Source organism: Leiobunum rupestre, chromosome 2 (assembly GCF_980474605.1).
Source record: "Leiobunum rupestre chromosome 2, qqLeiRupe1.1.hap1, whole genome shotgun sequence".
NCBI lineage: Eukaryota > Metazoa > Arthropoda > Arachnida > Opiliones > Sclerosomatidae > Leiobunum > Leiobunum rupestre.
This window is the reverse complement of record NC_143385.1, coordinates 88,609,636-88,624,197: the sequence shown is the minus strand read 5'-3', so window position 1 is coordinate 88,624,197 and position 14,562 is coordinate 88,609,636.

The following is a 14,562-nucleotide window of genomic DNA, read 5'->3' as shown; positions in this document are numbered from 1 at the left end:
TCGAAGACCTATCGGTACGTGCTATTAGTAAGTTTTTAAATTTCTTCAAATTTGTTTAGGGTTTAGCTTTATTATCCCTTTTCATAATGGACTTATCTACTTATTCGCTAATATTATCAACCAGTAGCCCCTTGGTTGACTCTGTTGTGGAATTGATCAAAAAGCCGTTGGATGATGCAACTGGATGTTGTAACCAACCGTTTAGGGGGAAGATAGGTGTACTGATGTCTATTATAATATATGTTTTCTTGGGTTGGTTTTGGTGAATTGAATAAATATCTAGTAAAAATAAAACTAGTGCATCTTTACTGATAGTTTTCCTCTAATATATCCGGAATTCAGTATATATACAGTTTGCCAAGCGGATGTAAACGTCATCTATGATAATTATGGCGGTATTTTTTTTTCGATGTTGAGGTCTTTATTCTTGTCCGATGTATGAAAAAATAATTATGAAAGCCGTTATGATATAATTATCAAAGGTGCGCCAACTTTATGAAAGATGAACCCACTTTCTGGTTTCTTCTGTCGTGTTCTGTATTAAAACGTAGATTTGTGGCAGCTAGGAGCAACAAACACAAGGAGAACGCAGCTAGCCTTTAAACTCGCTAACACAGTGTTGTGTACAAATTTCATTGGACGAGCTTTTAGGATGAACGTTTTACGGAAAGGGGGAAGACAATTTCCGAATTTTCCCCTTCCAACGGCAGCAGGCGCTAAAGCGTCTAACCAATGAAAAATGTACGCGAGAAAATGCACGACGGGTTGCGTTCAAGGATCGGACCGAGCCCGAGGGTCGTCTAAAAATAGCCGAGGAACCGATGATTTTTTCGCTCTTATTAAAAACATGAATAACTGAAATGTTGGCCCATTTTCTACCGTAAAATTTATATCTAAGGAGAATGAATATGCGGAGACGATCGTCCGGCTACCGGCGCCTTGAACGCTTTTCCCCTGTCTTGCGCGGAGGAGGAGTCAATACTCGAAAGTTTTAGTTTTAGTTTTGTAACTTTTGTTTTAGGTTCTTTTCGTGGGAACCGTCGAAAAGCGAAACGTGAGGGGGCGGGGCTGCTTGGAGGGACGAAACATCTACAATATTTGATATTAACACTTTTATTTGGAAGATTTATTTATCCATTTGACCATTTAACCGTTGCCTCGGCCTCGGCCTCTGCCCGATGCAGTTTTTTGACCCTTGTTCGATCCTTGGTTGCGTTCTCCTAGTGTGGGGTGCGGTGTTTGTTGCTCCTAGATGGCAGTAACGCTTCGTCGAGCGGGAACAAGAACCATAAGCTTGCTAGCCTTCTTCAGTGCTTCCGTAGTTCCAAAAGCTCTCACCAGGTAACACTATTTCTAATTTGGAACTTCTTCCCCTCATTCCTGCCGTCCCAATTTGTACTTGCTTTTGATAATGATGTCACTTTTTCCTTAACCCATATACTTTAACTAAATATAAAAATCACCTGTTTTTAAAAAATGTCAAGCTTATCGCGCTTTACTGCGCTAAACTTGTCCCAACCTCATCCCGAATTATTTAGGTGCCTTTCCTATTTAATAAAAACATTCGACGTCTTATTTGGAACGTGTCCCCTAGCGTTCGTCGCGCCGTTATTAAATAGTAGCTGGGCTTTCCCTATTGTGGTGTAGAGCCATCTTCAGCATAATCGCAGTAACACACTTTCTCATTAGAGAGTACGACCTCAACATTTAAAAGATAAGAAATATGGACCACCCAAGCGAAGAGATAGAATTTGTAGATCGCACGGATAACTCTGAACTTTTCTATAACGAATAGCATTTAGTTTTAGAAAAATATTTTAATATTCGTGCATTCAGATTTTCCAAGAAATAATTCTTTTGATAGCAATTTAAAAAAATCACCAAAGTGAAGGAATATTGTCCTAAAACGTTTCAGTTATGACGGCAACTTATCGATTTAAATTAAGTAAATTTTTAATGCATATTTAAGTCTTTGTAGCCTTGTAAATAAGGTTTCATAAAAGTTAAAGGAACTTGTATTCTTTTCTTCTATGCAATATCTACCTTTTAGGATGCTAATTGTTTCTTATTATTTTAGCAAAACCAAAGACTAGCTCCGAAGACCTAGTTATATAAATGTTAACGCGAAAAGTTCATATTCCCGAAATTTTAGAATAATAATTAAGTTAAATTATTCTGTTATAAAAATCCTAAGCTACGAAATTAGATCCAACTATTTTATTTACCTTTTGCGATTCATGAATAGCAAATCTTTGTATTTTAAGTAGGTTAAACACGTTTTAAAGCGGTGAAATGATCTCTTTGAAAGGCACCATTTCAAGTCATAGAAATGCTCATTTAGTGTAGATTTTTAACCGTTCGATTTGTGTACTGCAAGCAGTGGCGTAGCTGAGAACTCAGAGGCCCCCCCGCAAAAATCTCTATGAGGCCCCCCTTTTAAATTTTTTATGGTTAGCGGGGCCCCCCTCCGAAGCTCGAGGGCCCCCAGAAGCTCGAGGCCCGCCCACACCGCGGGCCCTGCGGACCATCAGCTACGCCACTGACTGCAAGTCAAGTTAGTGATACTTTTTCCAAAATCACTGACTAATAGTTTCCAGTAAAGGTTTTTATAATACCCAAGAATGTATTTATATATGTTTGGGGACACGATTATTAGCTTGGCTTCCAATCCCATCATGCTCGAAGAAGAGCTCCTTCCCGCTTTAAAAATAAAATAATCCCGCTATCTCATTGGTTCCCTAAGACTGACGCCTTTCGACTCGATTAAAACACCACCAGCTGTGCCGTTTTAAACCTTCAGTAGGCCTAAGGCAAAAATATAATTTACCGTCTTTTCGAACCTTATGGAATCGTAGGCCACAATTTATCCTAAAATTTCCGTAGGCCCTAATCACTTTGCCTAGTCTGCCTTATGGATAAGGCGGCCCTGACCACCAGTAACGTTTTTGATTAACCATTCTCTTATCGGGTAAAATATTCGATTATTATCCCTGCGGATCGTTCTATTAGATTCATTCATCCTAAGGTAAAATAAAACACTTCTGGGTGCTACATTTTCTTTCCACTATAGTTTATTTTCTGTAAAAAAAAATCCAATTGTGTGCCAGCAACAAACGTGGTACTGTATTTTAATTTAATGTTTCTGATTTAATATTCATGTTTATTTAAATTCATCCCGGATTTATCACACGATTCTATGGCTGTTTAAATAACCAATCCAAAACTGTGATATTTTAGGATTAGGATTGATATAGGCGTAGACACACAAGGATAAGGTAATAGTCGAGAATTAGGTCAATATTTCTTATTAGCAGTTTGCAGTTTTATGCTCAAATTTAACCGGAAATATCTAGCTGTACTGCCTTTGTCGAAATTGACTTTTGTTTCAAATTTTATAGTCATTTGGCAGAGGCACCAAAAAGTTCCAATTTGAAAAATCATCATTTGCAAGGTTGAGTTCGCCATTATTTTTATTTAATTAACACTAATCAATGGATGCGAATACCGAAATTAATCGTGCTTCTAAAGAAATATATTTTTGTTTATCATACGGGGTTATGCAAGGTATTTTTTCATAAAATGTTGAAATCGTACTACAAAAATGAATATTTCAACCCGCACTATTATCTCTTCCCAAACGGTTTTAATAAAAATCATTTTCTACTATAAAAAATCAAAGGTTCTAAGCCTAATTATGAGGGTCATGGGTTAAATAACTTTTTATTAATGTTTATTAAGGCAACAGTAGGCTTATTTTTGACTTTTACCCTTTCCAGCACTATAGCCGTTACCTACGTTATAATAATAATTATATTATATTATAATTATTATAACGTAGGCAACGCTATAGCTATGCTGATGGACCATTAGGTCAATGCAAAGGCTATACGGATATTAAACCACGGCAATACAATGTTAATGTGTGTAATAATAATAAAAATAATCAGATAGACTAATACACCACCAAAGTCCCAAGTCATCTAGCCACATTTAATGCCTTTATCCCAGGTGGCCGGGTAAAATTGCGTAGGAAGGTGGTGGCGAGGGCTTATACCCAAGACACCACCCTGGGCCCAAGTCATCTAGCCACATTTAATGCCTTTATCCCAGGTGGCCGGGTTAAATTGCGTAGGAAGGTGGTGGTGAGCCCTTCATGCCACGCTAATATATAACAACAACTCAATGTAATATCCTATCCAATATCTGCTCCTTCTTGGGCGAAGATAATTGACACACATTTAATTATACGGTTAGTTATATTATGTTTTTTTTGTAGCTTATTTTTTACCAATAATGTATATTTCGTTTTCCTTATAATTTTAAGAATGTCTGATCAAGACCAGAGAGGCGGGGAAGAAAAGCTAAAGGAGTGTACGTCAATGGCTTTGCAAGACGTTAGCTTTAGGAAATCAATGAGATACTGGGTCGATTTCATATTTTTTTATTGGGCAAGGGGCTTACTGCCATAGCATAAGGTAGCCTCCACAAAGGCTTAAATAAATACTTTCTTGGTTTTAATTAGTAGCGGACCGAAAGCTAGTGGATCCCCCGAAATTCTTGAATGGCGTGCCCAGTGGCGGTTCAAGAGACTTTAAAGTTTTCAAATCTTGCAAAATAGACCAAAAATATCAAATAAGATAAAACTGAGAGTTAGCTTTTAAATTTATTAAAATTATCTTGAAATGTAAAAGAGGGGGAGGCATATTAATTAAAAATTTGAGGATCAAATAAAATAAAAGCGAACCCTAAACTTATTCTATTGGGTTCAGAAATTTGAAATAAGGAGGCTCACTGACTTGACCTAACCATAACTTCTTGAAACCGCCGTTGGGGACTGGGTCGTTCCTTCTTGGCTAAATAACAACGTAAAATATAAAATGGGCCAAACTTGGTCGTTCAAAATTTTATTGTCGTCCCAAATTGACCGATAACCCGTTTCAATAGGCGAAACTATAAAGTCCAGGAGGGCTGAAAAGATGGTAGTCACGTGACTTTGTGGAGAACTGAAGCGCCATCTATCCTAATAAATAAGAACTATTATTCATATTATTTTGCTAATGGCTGTGTAAATTTTGATTAATAAAATCTAAATTATCTAATTTAAATTATTATTATTATTATTTAAAACATCTTGTAATAGAAAGGTTAAAATTAATTAGCTGTCTGCAGTATCTGGAAGGAATATTTTTTTTATTTTCCGTCGCACGGCCAACTATGAACAGGAGTTACCGAAACGAAGTTGGCTGTGATATCGTAGTCACGTGATTTTGTTTTCCCATTTTAACCAGTTGTTTATAGTTTCCACTATTGTGCCACTAGAGTCCCTTTGGTTTTACTTAATGTACATTTTATTTATTTTGTACTATTTTTTCCTTGCCAAACGTGTGATTACAGCAACGGGAGCCTGTGTAGGTACCTCCCTGGAAAAATAAGTGGTGCACTCCGGAGTTATGTAAATGTGTAGGGGCTTACATAATAAGAAATTAAATTATTTTTTCTTTCGCGTACACTACTCGTCGATGAAATGAGAAAGTATACTCCGGTTTTCAAGTGCTCTTAATATCGAGAATGTATTCAGGTTTCTTCCTACGAATATGGGACAATAGTCAATAGCATTAGCCTCTGGTACCACCTTTGCATGCTACGAAGCTAAAGGTCGTTAACTTTTTAATTACTCCATGTAAACATAGTTGGCGATCAACCTCGTAAAAGAGTGTCACGAAAAATATAAATCAACCGTAATTTCGTTATAAACTTACAAAGTATATGTGTGGGTGGGGTTTAAATGTTATGTAGTCCCAAATCCTTAGGAACCTCAAATCATTAATAATGATACGGATAAATCGATATCATATAAGAATAAACAAATTGTCTCTTGTAATATTTTTGACACTGTTCCAAAACGAACGTACACGTTTAAATTCTTACGGGAAGTGGCAACACTGCATTTAATTATTCTTTGAGTGCGAAATCGTTCATGTATTTCATATTTATATAGTTTAAGTTATCACTTACCGTCGCTTGGAAAAGAGCTGTTCAAATAGGTTCTATTATATTTGGAAACTCTTCACCGATTTTTGGAAGTAATTTCAAACGTTTGGTTGCTTGACCTGGGCATCCACAACGAGAAAGAAAAACAGGAAACATTGGAACAGAGGTTCTGTTTAGTTCTGCGGTTGTTTGAAGCGAAATAAATTTTTCATGTTTTCCACGGTTTTGTTGCGTTTTAATTATATCATTTCAGGTTGAAGCTTCTTGTCAAAAGTTTAATAGATTTTTGTGAAATCGATCAGTAACTTCCGATACGTAATAATGGATGTCATTTCTCATTTCAGGCGGAACGAAAATAATGCGCTATTTATCTGATCACGCGGAAAGCTGACAGCTTTTTTAGTTATGATTGAAATTTCCGAACGATATTTGATCTAAATGTTTAGACACACAAGTTAATAATTTTTTTCTAGCCACTTTCAATTTGGTTTTCAATTACAACACTGGAAGGGTCATTTTAATTATTTGTCTAGCCTTTTCTATTAGCCAGTGGTAGTTACTTTGCAACTGTTGATGAAAATTAACTAAACTTAGCCTCTATGGGCAAAACTTCACAATGATGTAATTGGTGTTTACTAGTATCAGTAGGATCATATTGGGAAATTGTCTTATTTAGCCGAAAGTACCATATCGCTTTTTTTAAAATGCTTAATATTGAAATAAAAGTTTAGTTTGAAAAATCATTTTGAGTTTTTTTTTCATCCCATAAATTAATAATAAAAACATATAAAAAAGACATTAAAACGAACTCAAAAAAAATTTAAAACTTTCTAATAAAAATGAAACATATCACATCTTTACTTTGGATTTGAATAGTTTTCTATTTTGGGATCGAGTAAAAAGGACTTGTGACGGAAAGGTATCTTAAAGGATCACAGCGTAGCTAAATCAGGTATTTGACAAAGGAAGACCACTAGACTGGAGTTTTCAACCTCGTGTTGCCAATTAATATCGCTTGATTTAATGATTTGATCCATTTTAATTAAGTAGGTCAAGCTTAAGTCAAAGTTAAGTCGTAACTCGAAACTAGTACCAGCTATTTTCAGTCATTGATTAGATAGTGTCCACTATCTCTATATAAATCCTAAGAGATACGCAGTTTTCTTTCTAAGCGTGGCATCAGCGTATTGTATGCTTTTACTTATTACTCGAAATATTTAAATATCTATTTCATTTTATCAAGTGTACCTAAAATTACTTATTTTTAGTGATAGTTTGAAAAGCGACAAATAACCTAATAATCTAATCCGCAACTGGAAATGTTTTTTTTGTCCCAATGGATGTTTGAGATTTTAAGTTCTGGTCAGTTTTCATGTCCGTTGAAACCTAGGGCAGCATAGAAATTGAAACAGAGTCGAAACCTTTCTCGGATTTCAGAATTTGAGTTCAGTATGCCATATGTTTAATGATTTATTTATCCCTTATGCTATGTATTTTAATTTTGATTTGTGGATTCACAGCTTAATATCCGAGAGAAACTCATGAGCAGAAAAGCAGTCCAGTAAGACAATAGTCCGTGCCTCATTGACCTGCGGATTTTACAGGAGCGATTGTTGTACCCTGTCCTATAAACCCCAATGAGCGTTTTTCAGAGGTAAATAAGTTAGTATCGGATATTAATTGTAATGTACTGAAATCTCTTGGAAACTTGTTCAGCAAGTAAATTTCCGCCAGTGGCAGGACCAAGCTATAGGTCCTCTGAGCAGACGGCGCCTGATTATTCCATTGGTAGACTTGATAACAAATATTTATTCCATTGGTAGTCTTGATAACAAATATTTATTACATTGGTAGACTTGACAACAAATATTTATTCCATTGGTAGTCTTGATAACAAATATTTATTCTATTGGTAGTCTTCTTGTCAACAAAGATTTATTCCTTTGGTAGTCGTGACAATAAATATTTTTTCCATTGGTAGTCTGGACCGAAAGTATTAATTTCATTGGTAGTCTGGACCGAAAGTATTAAATGCATTGGTAGTCTGGACCGAAAGTATTAATTCCATTGGTAGTCGGGACCGAAAGTATTAATTCCATTGGTAGTCTGGACTGAAAGTATTAATTCCATTGGTAGTCTGAACTGAAAGTATTAATACCATTGGTAGTCTGGACCGAAAGTATTAATTCCATTGGTAGTCTGGACAACAAGTATTTATTACATTAGTAGACTTAACAACCAGTATTCATGCCATTGGTAGACTCAGTCACGCCACTAGCGGCCAAAACTCTTTCTTAGATTAAATTAAAGAAACGGAAATTGAACAGGTGCTACAGTTCTGGGTATTTCGGATTTTAGTAGATCAGCTTAAAACTGGTCTAGCTGGATGTCCATCGCATAGCACCATAGATGTATATGGGATTATTGCATGGACAGCTGATACCCAGTTTTAAAATAAATGAATCTATCAACAATTTCCGACTTATACACGAGTTGGATGAGTTTTGGTATTGGCCTGTAAAAATTAATATGGTCGTGTCGCCCTATTTTACTTCAATTAAACGATGTTTTTCATGACAGTTCGGTTTTCGATTTTGAGCTGCATAAAAAGAGATTACGTTCTGAATACCTAAATTTCAGTAACTTCACGGTATATTTCATAAATGTGGATCACACACTCGTTAATACCAATCAAATATTTGACAGAAAGATGGACAAGGTTGTGAGCTTAAACTAGAAATCAATCTAATATTTTTTTTAACCAAAACCCGAAAACAAATCCCGTTAAAAGCGTGGTTTGGAACCCATTCTGGTATCAGTGACTTCCAGTAACACGCAGGAGCTCATTCAGCAGTTCAAAATGAATCTCACGTTCAGTACACTCTTTATCCTGTCTGTGGCGTCGGCGTTAGGTATGGTTTCCTTTGATTACATTCACCTTTAGTTGTGTTTTCAACTAGAAGGCCTTTCGGCGAAAGTACCCCTTTATTCCATCATAAAAATTACTTTATTTATCATTCTTAAGTTATACAGGTAGTTTAAGGTACCTTATTCAAGGGTATTTATTTCCACTTGAGGATACTGAGACGATTTTTAGCTTAGCTGTCAATCCCCCTCACGCTGTTTACTTGAAAAAAATTAAATCAGAAAGCTATCTCATTGATTCCCTCAAACCGACGTCTAGTGCTGCAGGGGAAATTCTACCGTGATGCTGCGGATTGCCTTTTTTCGAAGTATTAATAAAAACATCCTTGGAAAATTGAAATCAACTTGTTCGGTCATCAAGTGACTTTTAAAGCCATTAAATCAGGTGACCGAGTTACAATGTGTAGTAGGGTGGTAGCAAGCCCTCTTTTTCATAATACGAACATCGTTCTTTAGAAAGAGGAGAATCGATATAACGTTTACCATATTGTAAAGCGGCAAGTTAACATTTTAAAGGTTTATTTCAAACGATCTTTCGCTAGTGCTACTGTCGCTGTTTAATAAACAGCTAGGATAATAGCCAAGGCACCAACTTAGGCCTATGTCATCAAGCGACTTTTAAAGCCAGTAATTAAAGCAAGTGTCGGCTCTATCATTGCCTACGTTATTTTTGATTGGGTCTATGTATCAAAGATGGCTATGGTTGCTCAGATCGCCGGGAAGGTGCTTCCACCTAGTATCGACTTTGAAAAACGTTTGATCGTTTATTTTCAAGTCGACAATTACGTGTTTGCCGAAAAGCCATTCCAATCGAGGTCGAATGAGTACGTGATTACAAATAATCTTTCTGATACGTTATTACGATTACCCAATGAGCTTAAAGCATGCTTTTTGGCCACGCCATATAGGTAAATTATGCTGGGTAATGTGCCTAATCAACTTGTTTAAATTTGCACGGTGGCGACATATGTCGATAAAGAACGCAATAATACTAGAGCCGACACTTGCTTTAAGATAGTTGTGAAAAAGTAGACCCGCCACAAGATGTATGAATATTGTCGAGACAATAATCAACTATTTGAAAATCGAAATAATAAAGTTGATATTATAAGTTTAAAAGCTTTAGAATAACTCGTAAAACCCGATAAAATGTAAGGCCACCACAAATGAAACTGTACAGAATTTCTTTATAAATATGGTAATTTTCAATTGTGAGAAAGTGGATGCGCCGATGTTTTTAAGATATTTAAATTTGTGCTTATGCGAATCATAGTGATAAAACGTTATCTTAGCATTTTTTAAATATGGCTTTAACTGCGAGACAAAGTCACAAACAGTGGAAATATACACCGTGTACTTCATTTGGCCCGATCCTACTTACCCCTCCAACAAAACTCACCCCTCATTTCATTTATTCTTTTTCTGTAAAAATTAAATATTTCATTAATCTTGTTTGTATTAGCTCTATCTCCGAGAGAAAGTCACAAACAGCGGAGAGGTGCATGCTATGATGCGCCTTGTCCACCGACTCCACCGAACCCACCAACACCTCCTAATCCCCCAACCCCACCAACACCACCTAATCCCCCAACACCTCCTAATCCCCCAACCCCACCAACACCTCCTAACCCCCCAACCCCACCAACACCTCCAACTCCACCCACACCTCCAACTCCACCAACACCTCCCCCTTGCCCTGCTAATTGTACAGGAGCTATTGTGGTTCCATGCCCTGATAATCCAATGGGAGTCGTTCCAGAGGTCAATAAATTGCTACAACAGATTAACGGCCCACTGCAACAAACTCTTGGAAATCTTTTAGGATCGTAAGTTGTATTTCATTTATTTTTTAGAAATCCAATTTTTAGGCTATTTAATACGCTGGAATTACTTTAGGTACTCTTAGGATAATCTGAATTTTATTAATATATTAATAACAAACAATAATACGCGATAGCTCTGATTTTAAGGGTATACCTTTAAAGTAAGGTCAAAAATGTATTTATTTTACGATTTGTTTCCGACATTTTATTACAGAAGCCCTACAATTCAGGCAATTTTGGGTTTAGTGGATCAGCTGTTTAAGGGTCTAACTGGATGTCCATCGAACGCTGGGGACTTTCCTCCAATGCCGATGCCATCTCTCCTGAGTGGAGTTGCAGGTATCTTAGGAGGAAAATAGGATGACTGATGTCTATTATCATTGCTTTCTTCTGTTGGTTCTGGTGAAATAAATATATTGAAGAATTACGCTACTGTGTCTTTACTAATAGTTTTCTTAAAATTGCCTTCAATATCCCGAATTTAGTACATAGACAGTCCAGTAAATGTAAAGGACACATCAATGCGAATTAATAGTTATTTTCTAGTTATCGCTGACTGCCTCACGGCCGTTTTACATTATGACAGTCTTTCTGATAGTTTTCTTATAATTTTCCCTGAATCGTTTCTTCATCTCCAATTTCGTGCATTGATAGTCCGGCAAAGGTGAGGAACCCTTATTTCCGTAAGGGTAATGGTAATCCAATACTCGTCGAAGGTTTAGGCTATTCTTTAAAAATACAAAATTGCCAAAAAAAATAATGATCAGTCAAAAGGGGACAGTTAGCGTGTGCTACTATCTAAATATTGTAAAGCCTAGGATATGTCCCTTACAGCCTTTCCCTTTACTTCGGAGAGTTATCTCGTTGCTTTGGGCCATCGCTGCTGGGGAGGTAGGGATGACTCATCCTCGCTCGCATCGTCCACCTTTGGATTTCTCCGAAATATTATATTTTATTATTTAAATAAATCAATTATTTAAATAATATAATTATTTTTAAATTATTAAATAAAAAATTAATTATTTATATAATATAATTATTTTTAAATTATTAAACAAAAATTCAATTAATTAAATAATATAATTAGTGTTAATTTATTAAATAAAAATTCAATTATATAAATAATATATTTTATAGTTTATACGACGGTTTTTTTTATGCCGCGATAAACGTTTTATGATAATTTTTTAGCATTAGATAATATTTTTATTGGGAAAAATGAAAATCGTGTAAAAGTGATTCAAGATACAGCAGTAAACAGCATATGAGTAGAGTTTTTTTTAATACCATTCCCTAAATCATCATCAAAAAATAAAATCAATATTACAATAGAGAAATTCTGAAATGGATAGCGATAAAAAGGCTGTTTATTAAGCGTTGGTAAACACATACCAGAAACAAAATTGACATCCAATTATTTTTTTCCATTTTTTAAGTGGAGAAATAAACATCTTCTCATAAGTTAATGAAGAAAAATTAATTTCCTATTTACTTCAAATTGAGAAGGACAATTCTAGCTAATTTAAATCCGAAAAACGAAGCTTTACGCGTCACAACATGGTAGCCATCTGGACTAGCTATATGTTCTTTCCCCCTTTTTAGCATCCCCGTTTGACCCTAGTTTTACGTTAGTTCATAACTATACCGCCAGAGCGCACATTAAACAATCACCCGAAGCAAATATTCGGTAACGCGGTGTCCCTGTGCTAATTAGTCCATGCTCGAAGCCTAGGGACCCCGGCATGGGTTAACACGGCACTACCGCCGGTACCTGAACATGGCAGGATTCTTACAACTTCCAAACGCCTAGCAATAGTAAACAGTATTATTCACCACTCCAACGGAGCCCTGGCCCCGCTTACGTCCGCCATCTCGTCTTGGCGTCGGGCTCCGCGGCCGTCATTCTTCCTGGCTTTCGACTCTCCGTCCGCAGGCACTCCTTCCTCTCCTCTTCGATTCGTGACTGGGACTCTCTCCCGGACTTCCTAAAGTCCATTCCCAACCCCAAACATTTTCGCAAGGAGCTAACTGAGTTCCTAGGACTTTACATTTAACTCGTTTACATGTAATCAGGGCCGGATTAACCAATAGGCCGAATAGGCCTGGGCCTAGGGCACCAAGCCTACAAGGGGCACCAAGAGGCTTCGAAAAAAAAAGTACAAAACTTTAATCATTTGCTTTTCACAAAATATTTTCCGGAGTAAATTTAGTAAATGCGTCCACTCCTATGAACCAAAAACGTTTGATTGTCACATTCTCTGACGGGATGGCGTCTAGCCCCTGATGACATACTAAATCTGGCAGCAAAATGAATTTTCCTTCCATTTCTCAATTATAAATTGAGGAAGCGCCTAGCTCGCTTCGCTCGCTATTGAAAGGGGGCACCAAAATTAAATTGGGCCTAGGGCCCCATAAAGTCTTAATTCGGCACTCCATGTAATAATGTTCTACATAACTCCTTATATAGTTTCAAGCAGTTTCAATACATAAGTAGGAAAGGCTACCATTCATTTAATGTTCAAATGCTAGAAATTTCTTATGTTTTTTATAAAGATTTGTGATTGTGATTTAGTAATTGGTAACGTGAATGCCAAGCTTCCAGGCAGTACCCATGATGCTCATATTTTTAAGGCATCAATTGTTTCAAGTTACTTTGAAAAGAGATAGCCAGCAACCAAGAACGCTCAAGTTCACGGTTCAAGTAAGTTATCCATTTTTTAATATAAAGGTAAGTATGGGGTTGTATGAATAACAAAAATAAATTTTTGCAAAATTTCATAAGTTAAACCGTAAATATTCTTCAAAATAAAATATTACCAAATATAATTGTATTTATTAACTTACCTTTTTAAAACTAATCATATAAAGTACAGAAATGGATTTGTTAGTCGCGTTTGCAATCACCTTATTAGCCGAAACATATAACGCACCTCTTTCCTAAAAATTAAAGAAAACGTGGTTTTTATTCCCATTCTAATACTTACTTTGTGCAGCTTCTCTAACATAATTTTCTACTTGAGAATGGTGTGAACTTCCTCGGGACTTCTGATCAGCCATTGAGATATTTGGGGATTTGACTAGCGGTAGGGGTATTTAGAGGTGGAGATTTACGCGGTTGGGGGTATCGAGGTATGCCTTGTGAATGCTGGCCAAAAGGAGAAGAAAGTGCAGAAAGAGTTGAGTAAGGTGTGGCCGTGATAGAAGAGGCCGCGGGACTGCATGTTATAGTATGTCAGAATTTATAGCCCGGTGTACCGGTAAGATTAAAACAACACCACCGGAGGTCTATCATCATATTTCCCTACGCCAGCGTCCACCAAGCCCGGGCAGGTGACAAATCCAGCATGGGTAGTAGTACCCTACTACTGATGGTCGCACCTTTGACGCAAGCCAATCACCCAGCAGAAGGTGCAACAATGTAACGACCAACCCCTCACTTCGCACACAGCAGTGGGAATAAGAGCGGATGATATAGCAACTCCAGCCGACACCCAACCTGCGTAGGTCATACCCTTTAAAAAGAGTGTCTAAAAGGGAACGACGGGCACACAGCAGTCCACATAACTCGGCATAGCTGGCACCGGAGATCCCTGTGGACTCCAAAAGACCGGGAAAACCACTGCACCTCATACGGAGACCCACCGCCACACAGCAGGCAACTTAATCCTCCGAGGTGACCAGTTTGCTTGGACCCTCTCCGTTAGCCTGAACCGAAGCTCATTTTCCAGCCCAAACCTGACCGAATCCGGAGGTGGAGATATGACCATTTGATCAGAGCTATAACATCTCCCAGTCCGCCACCGCCCTTACGGGTTACCAGAGC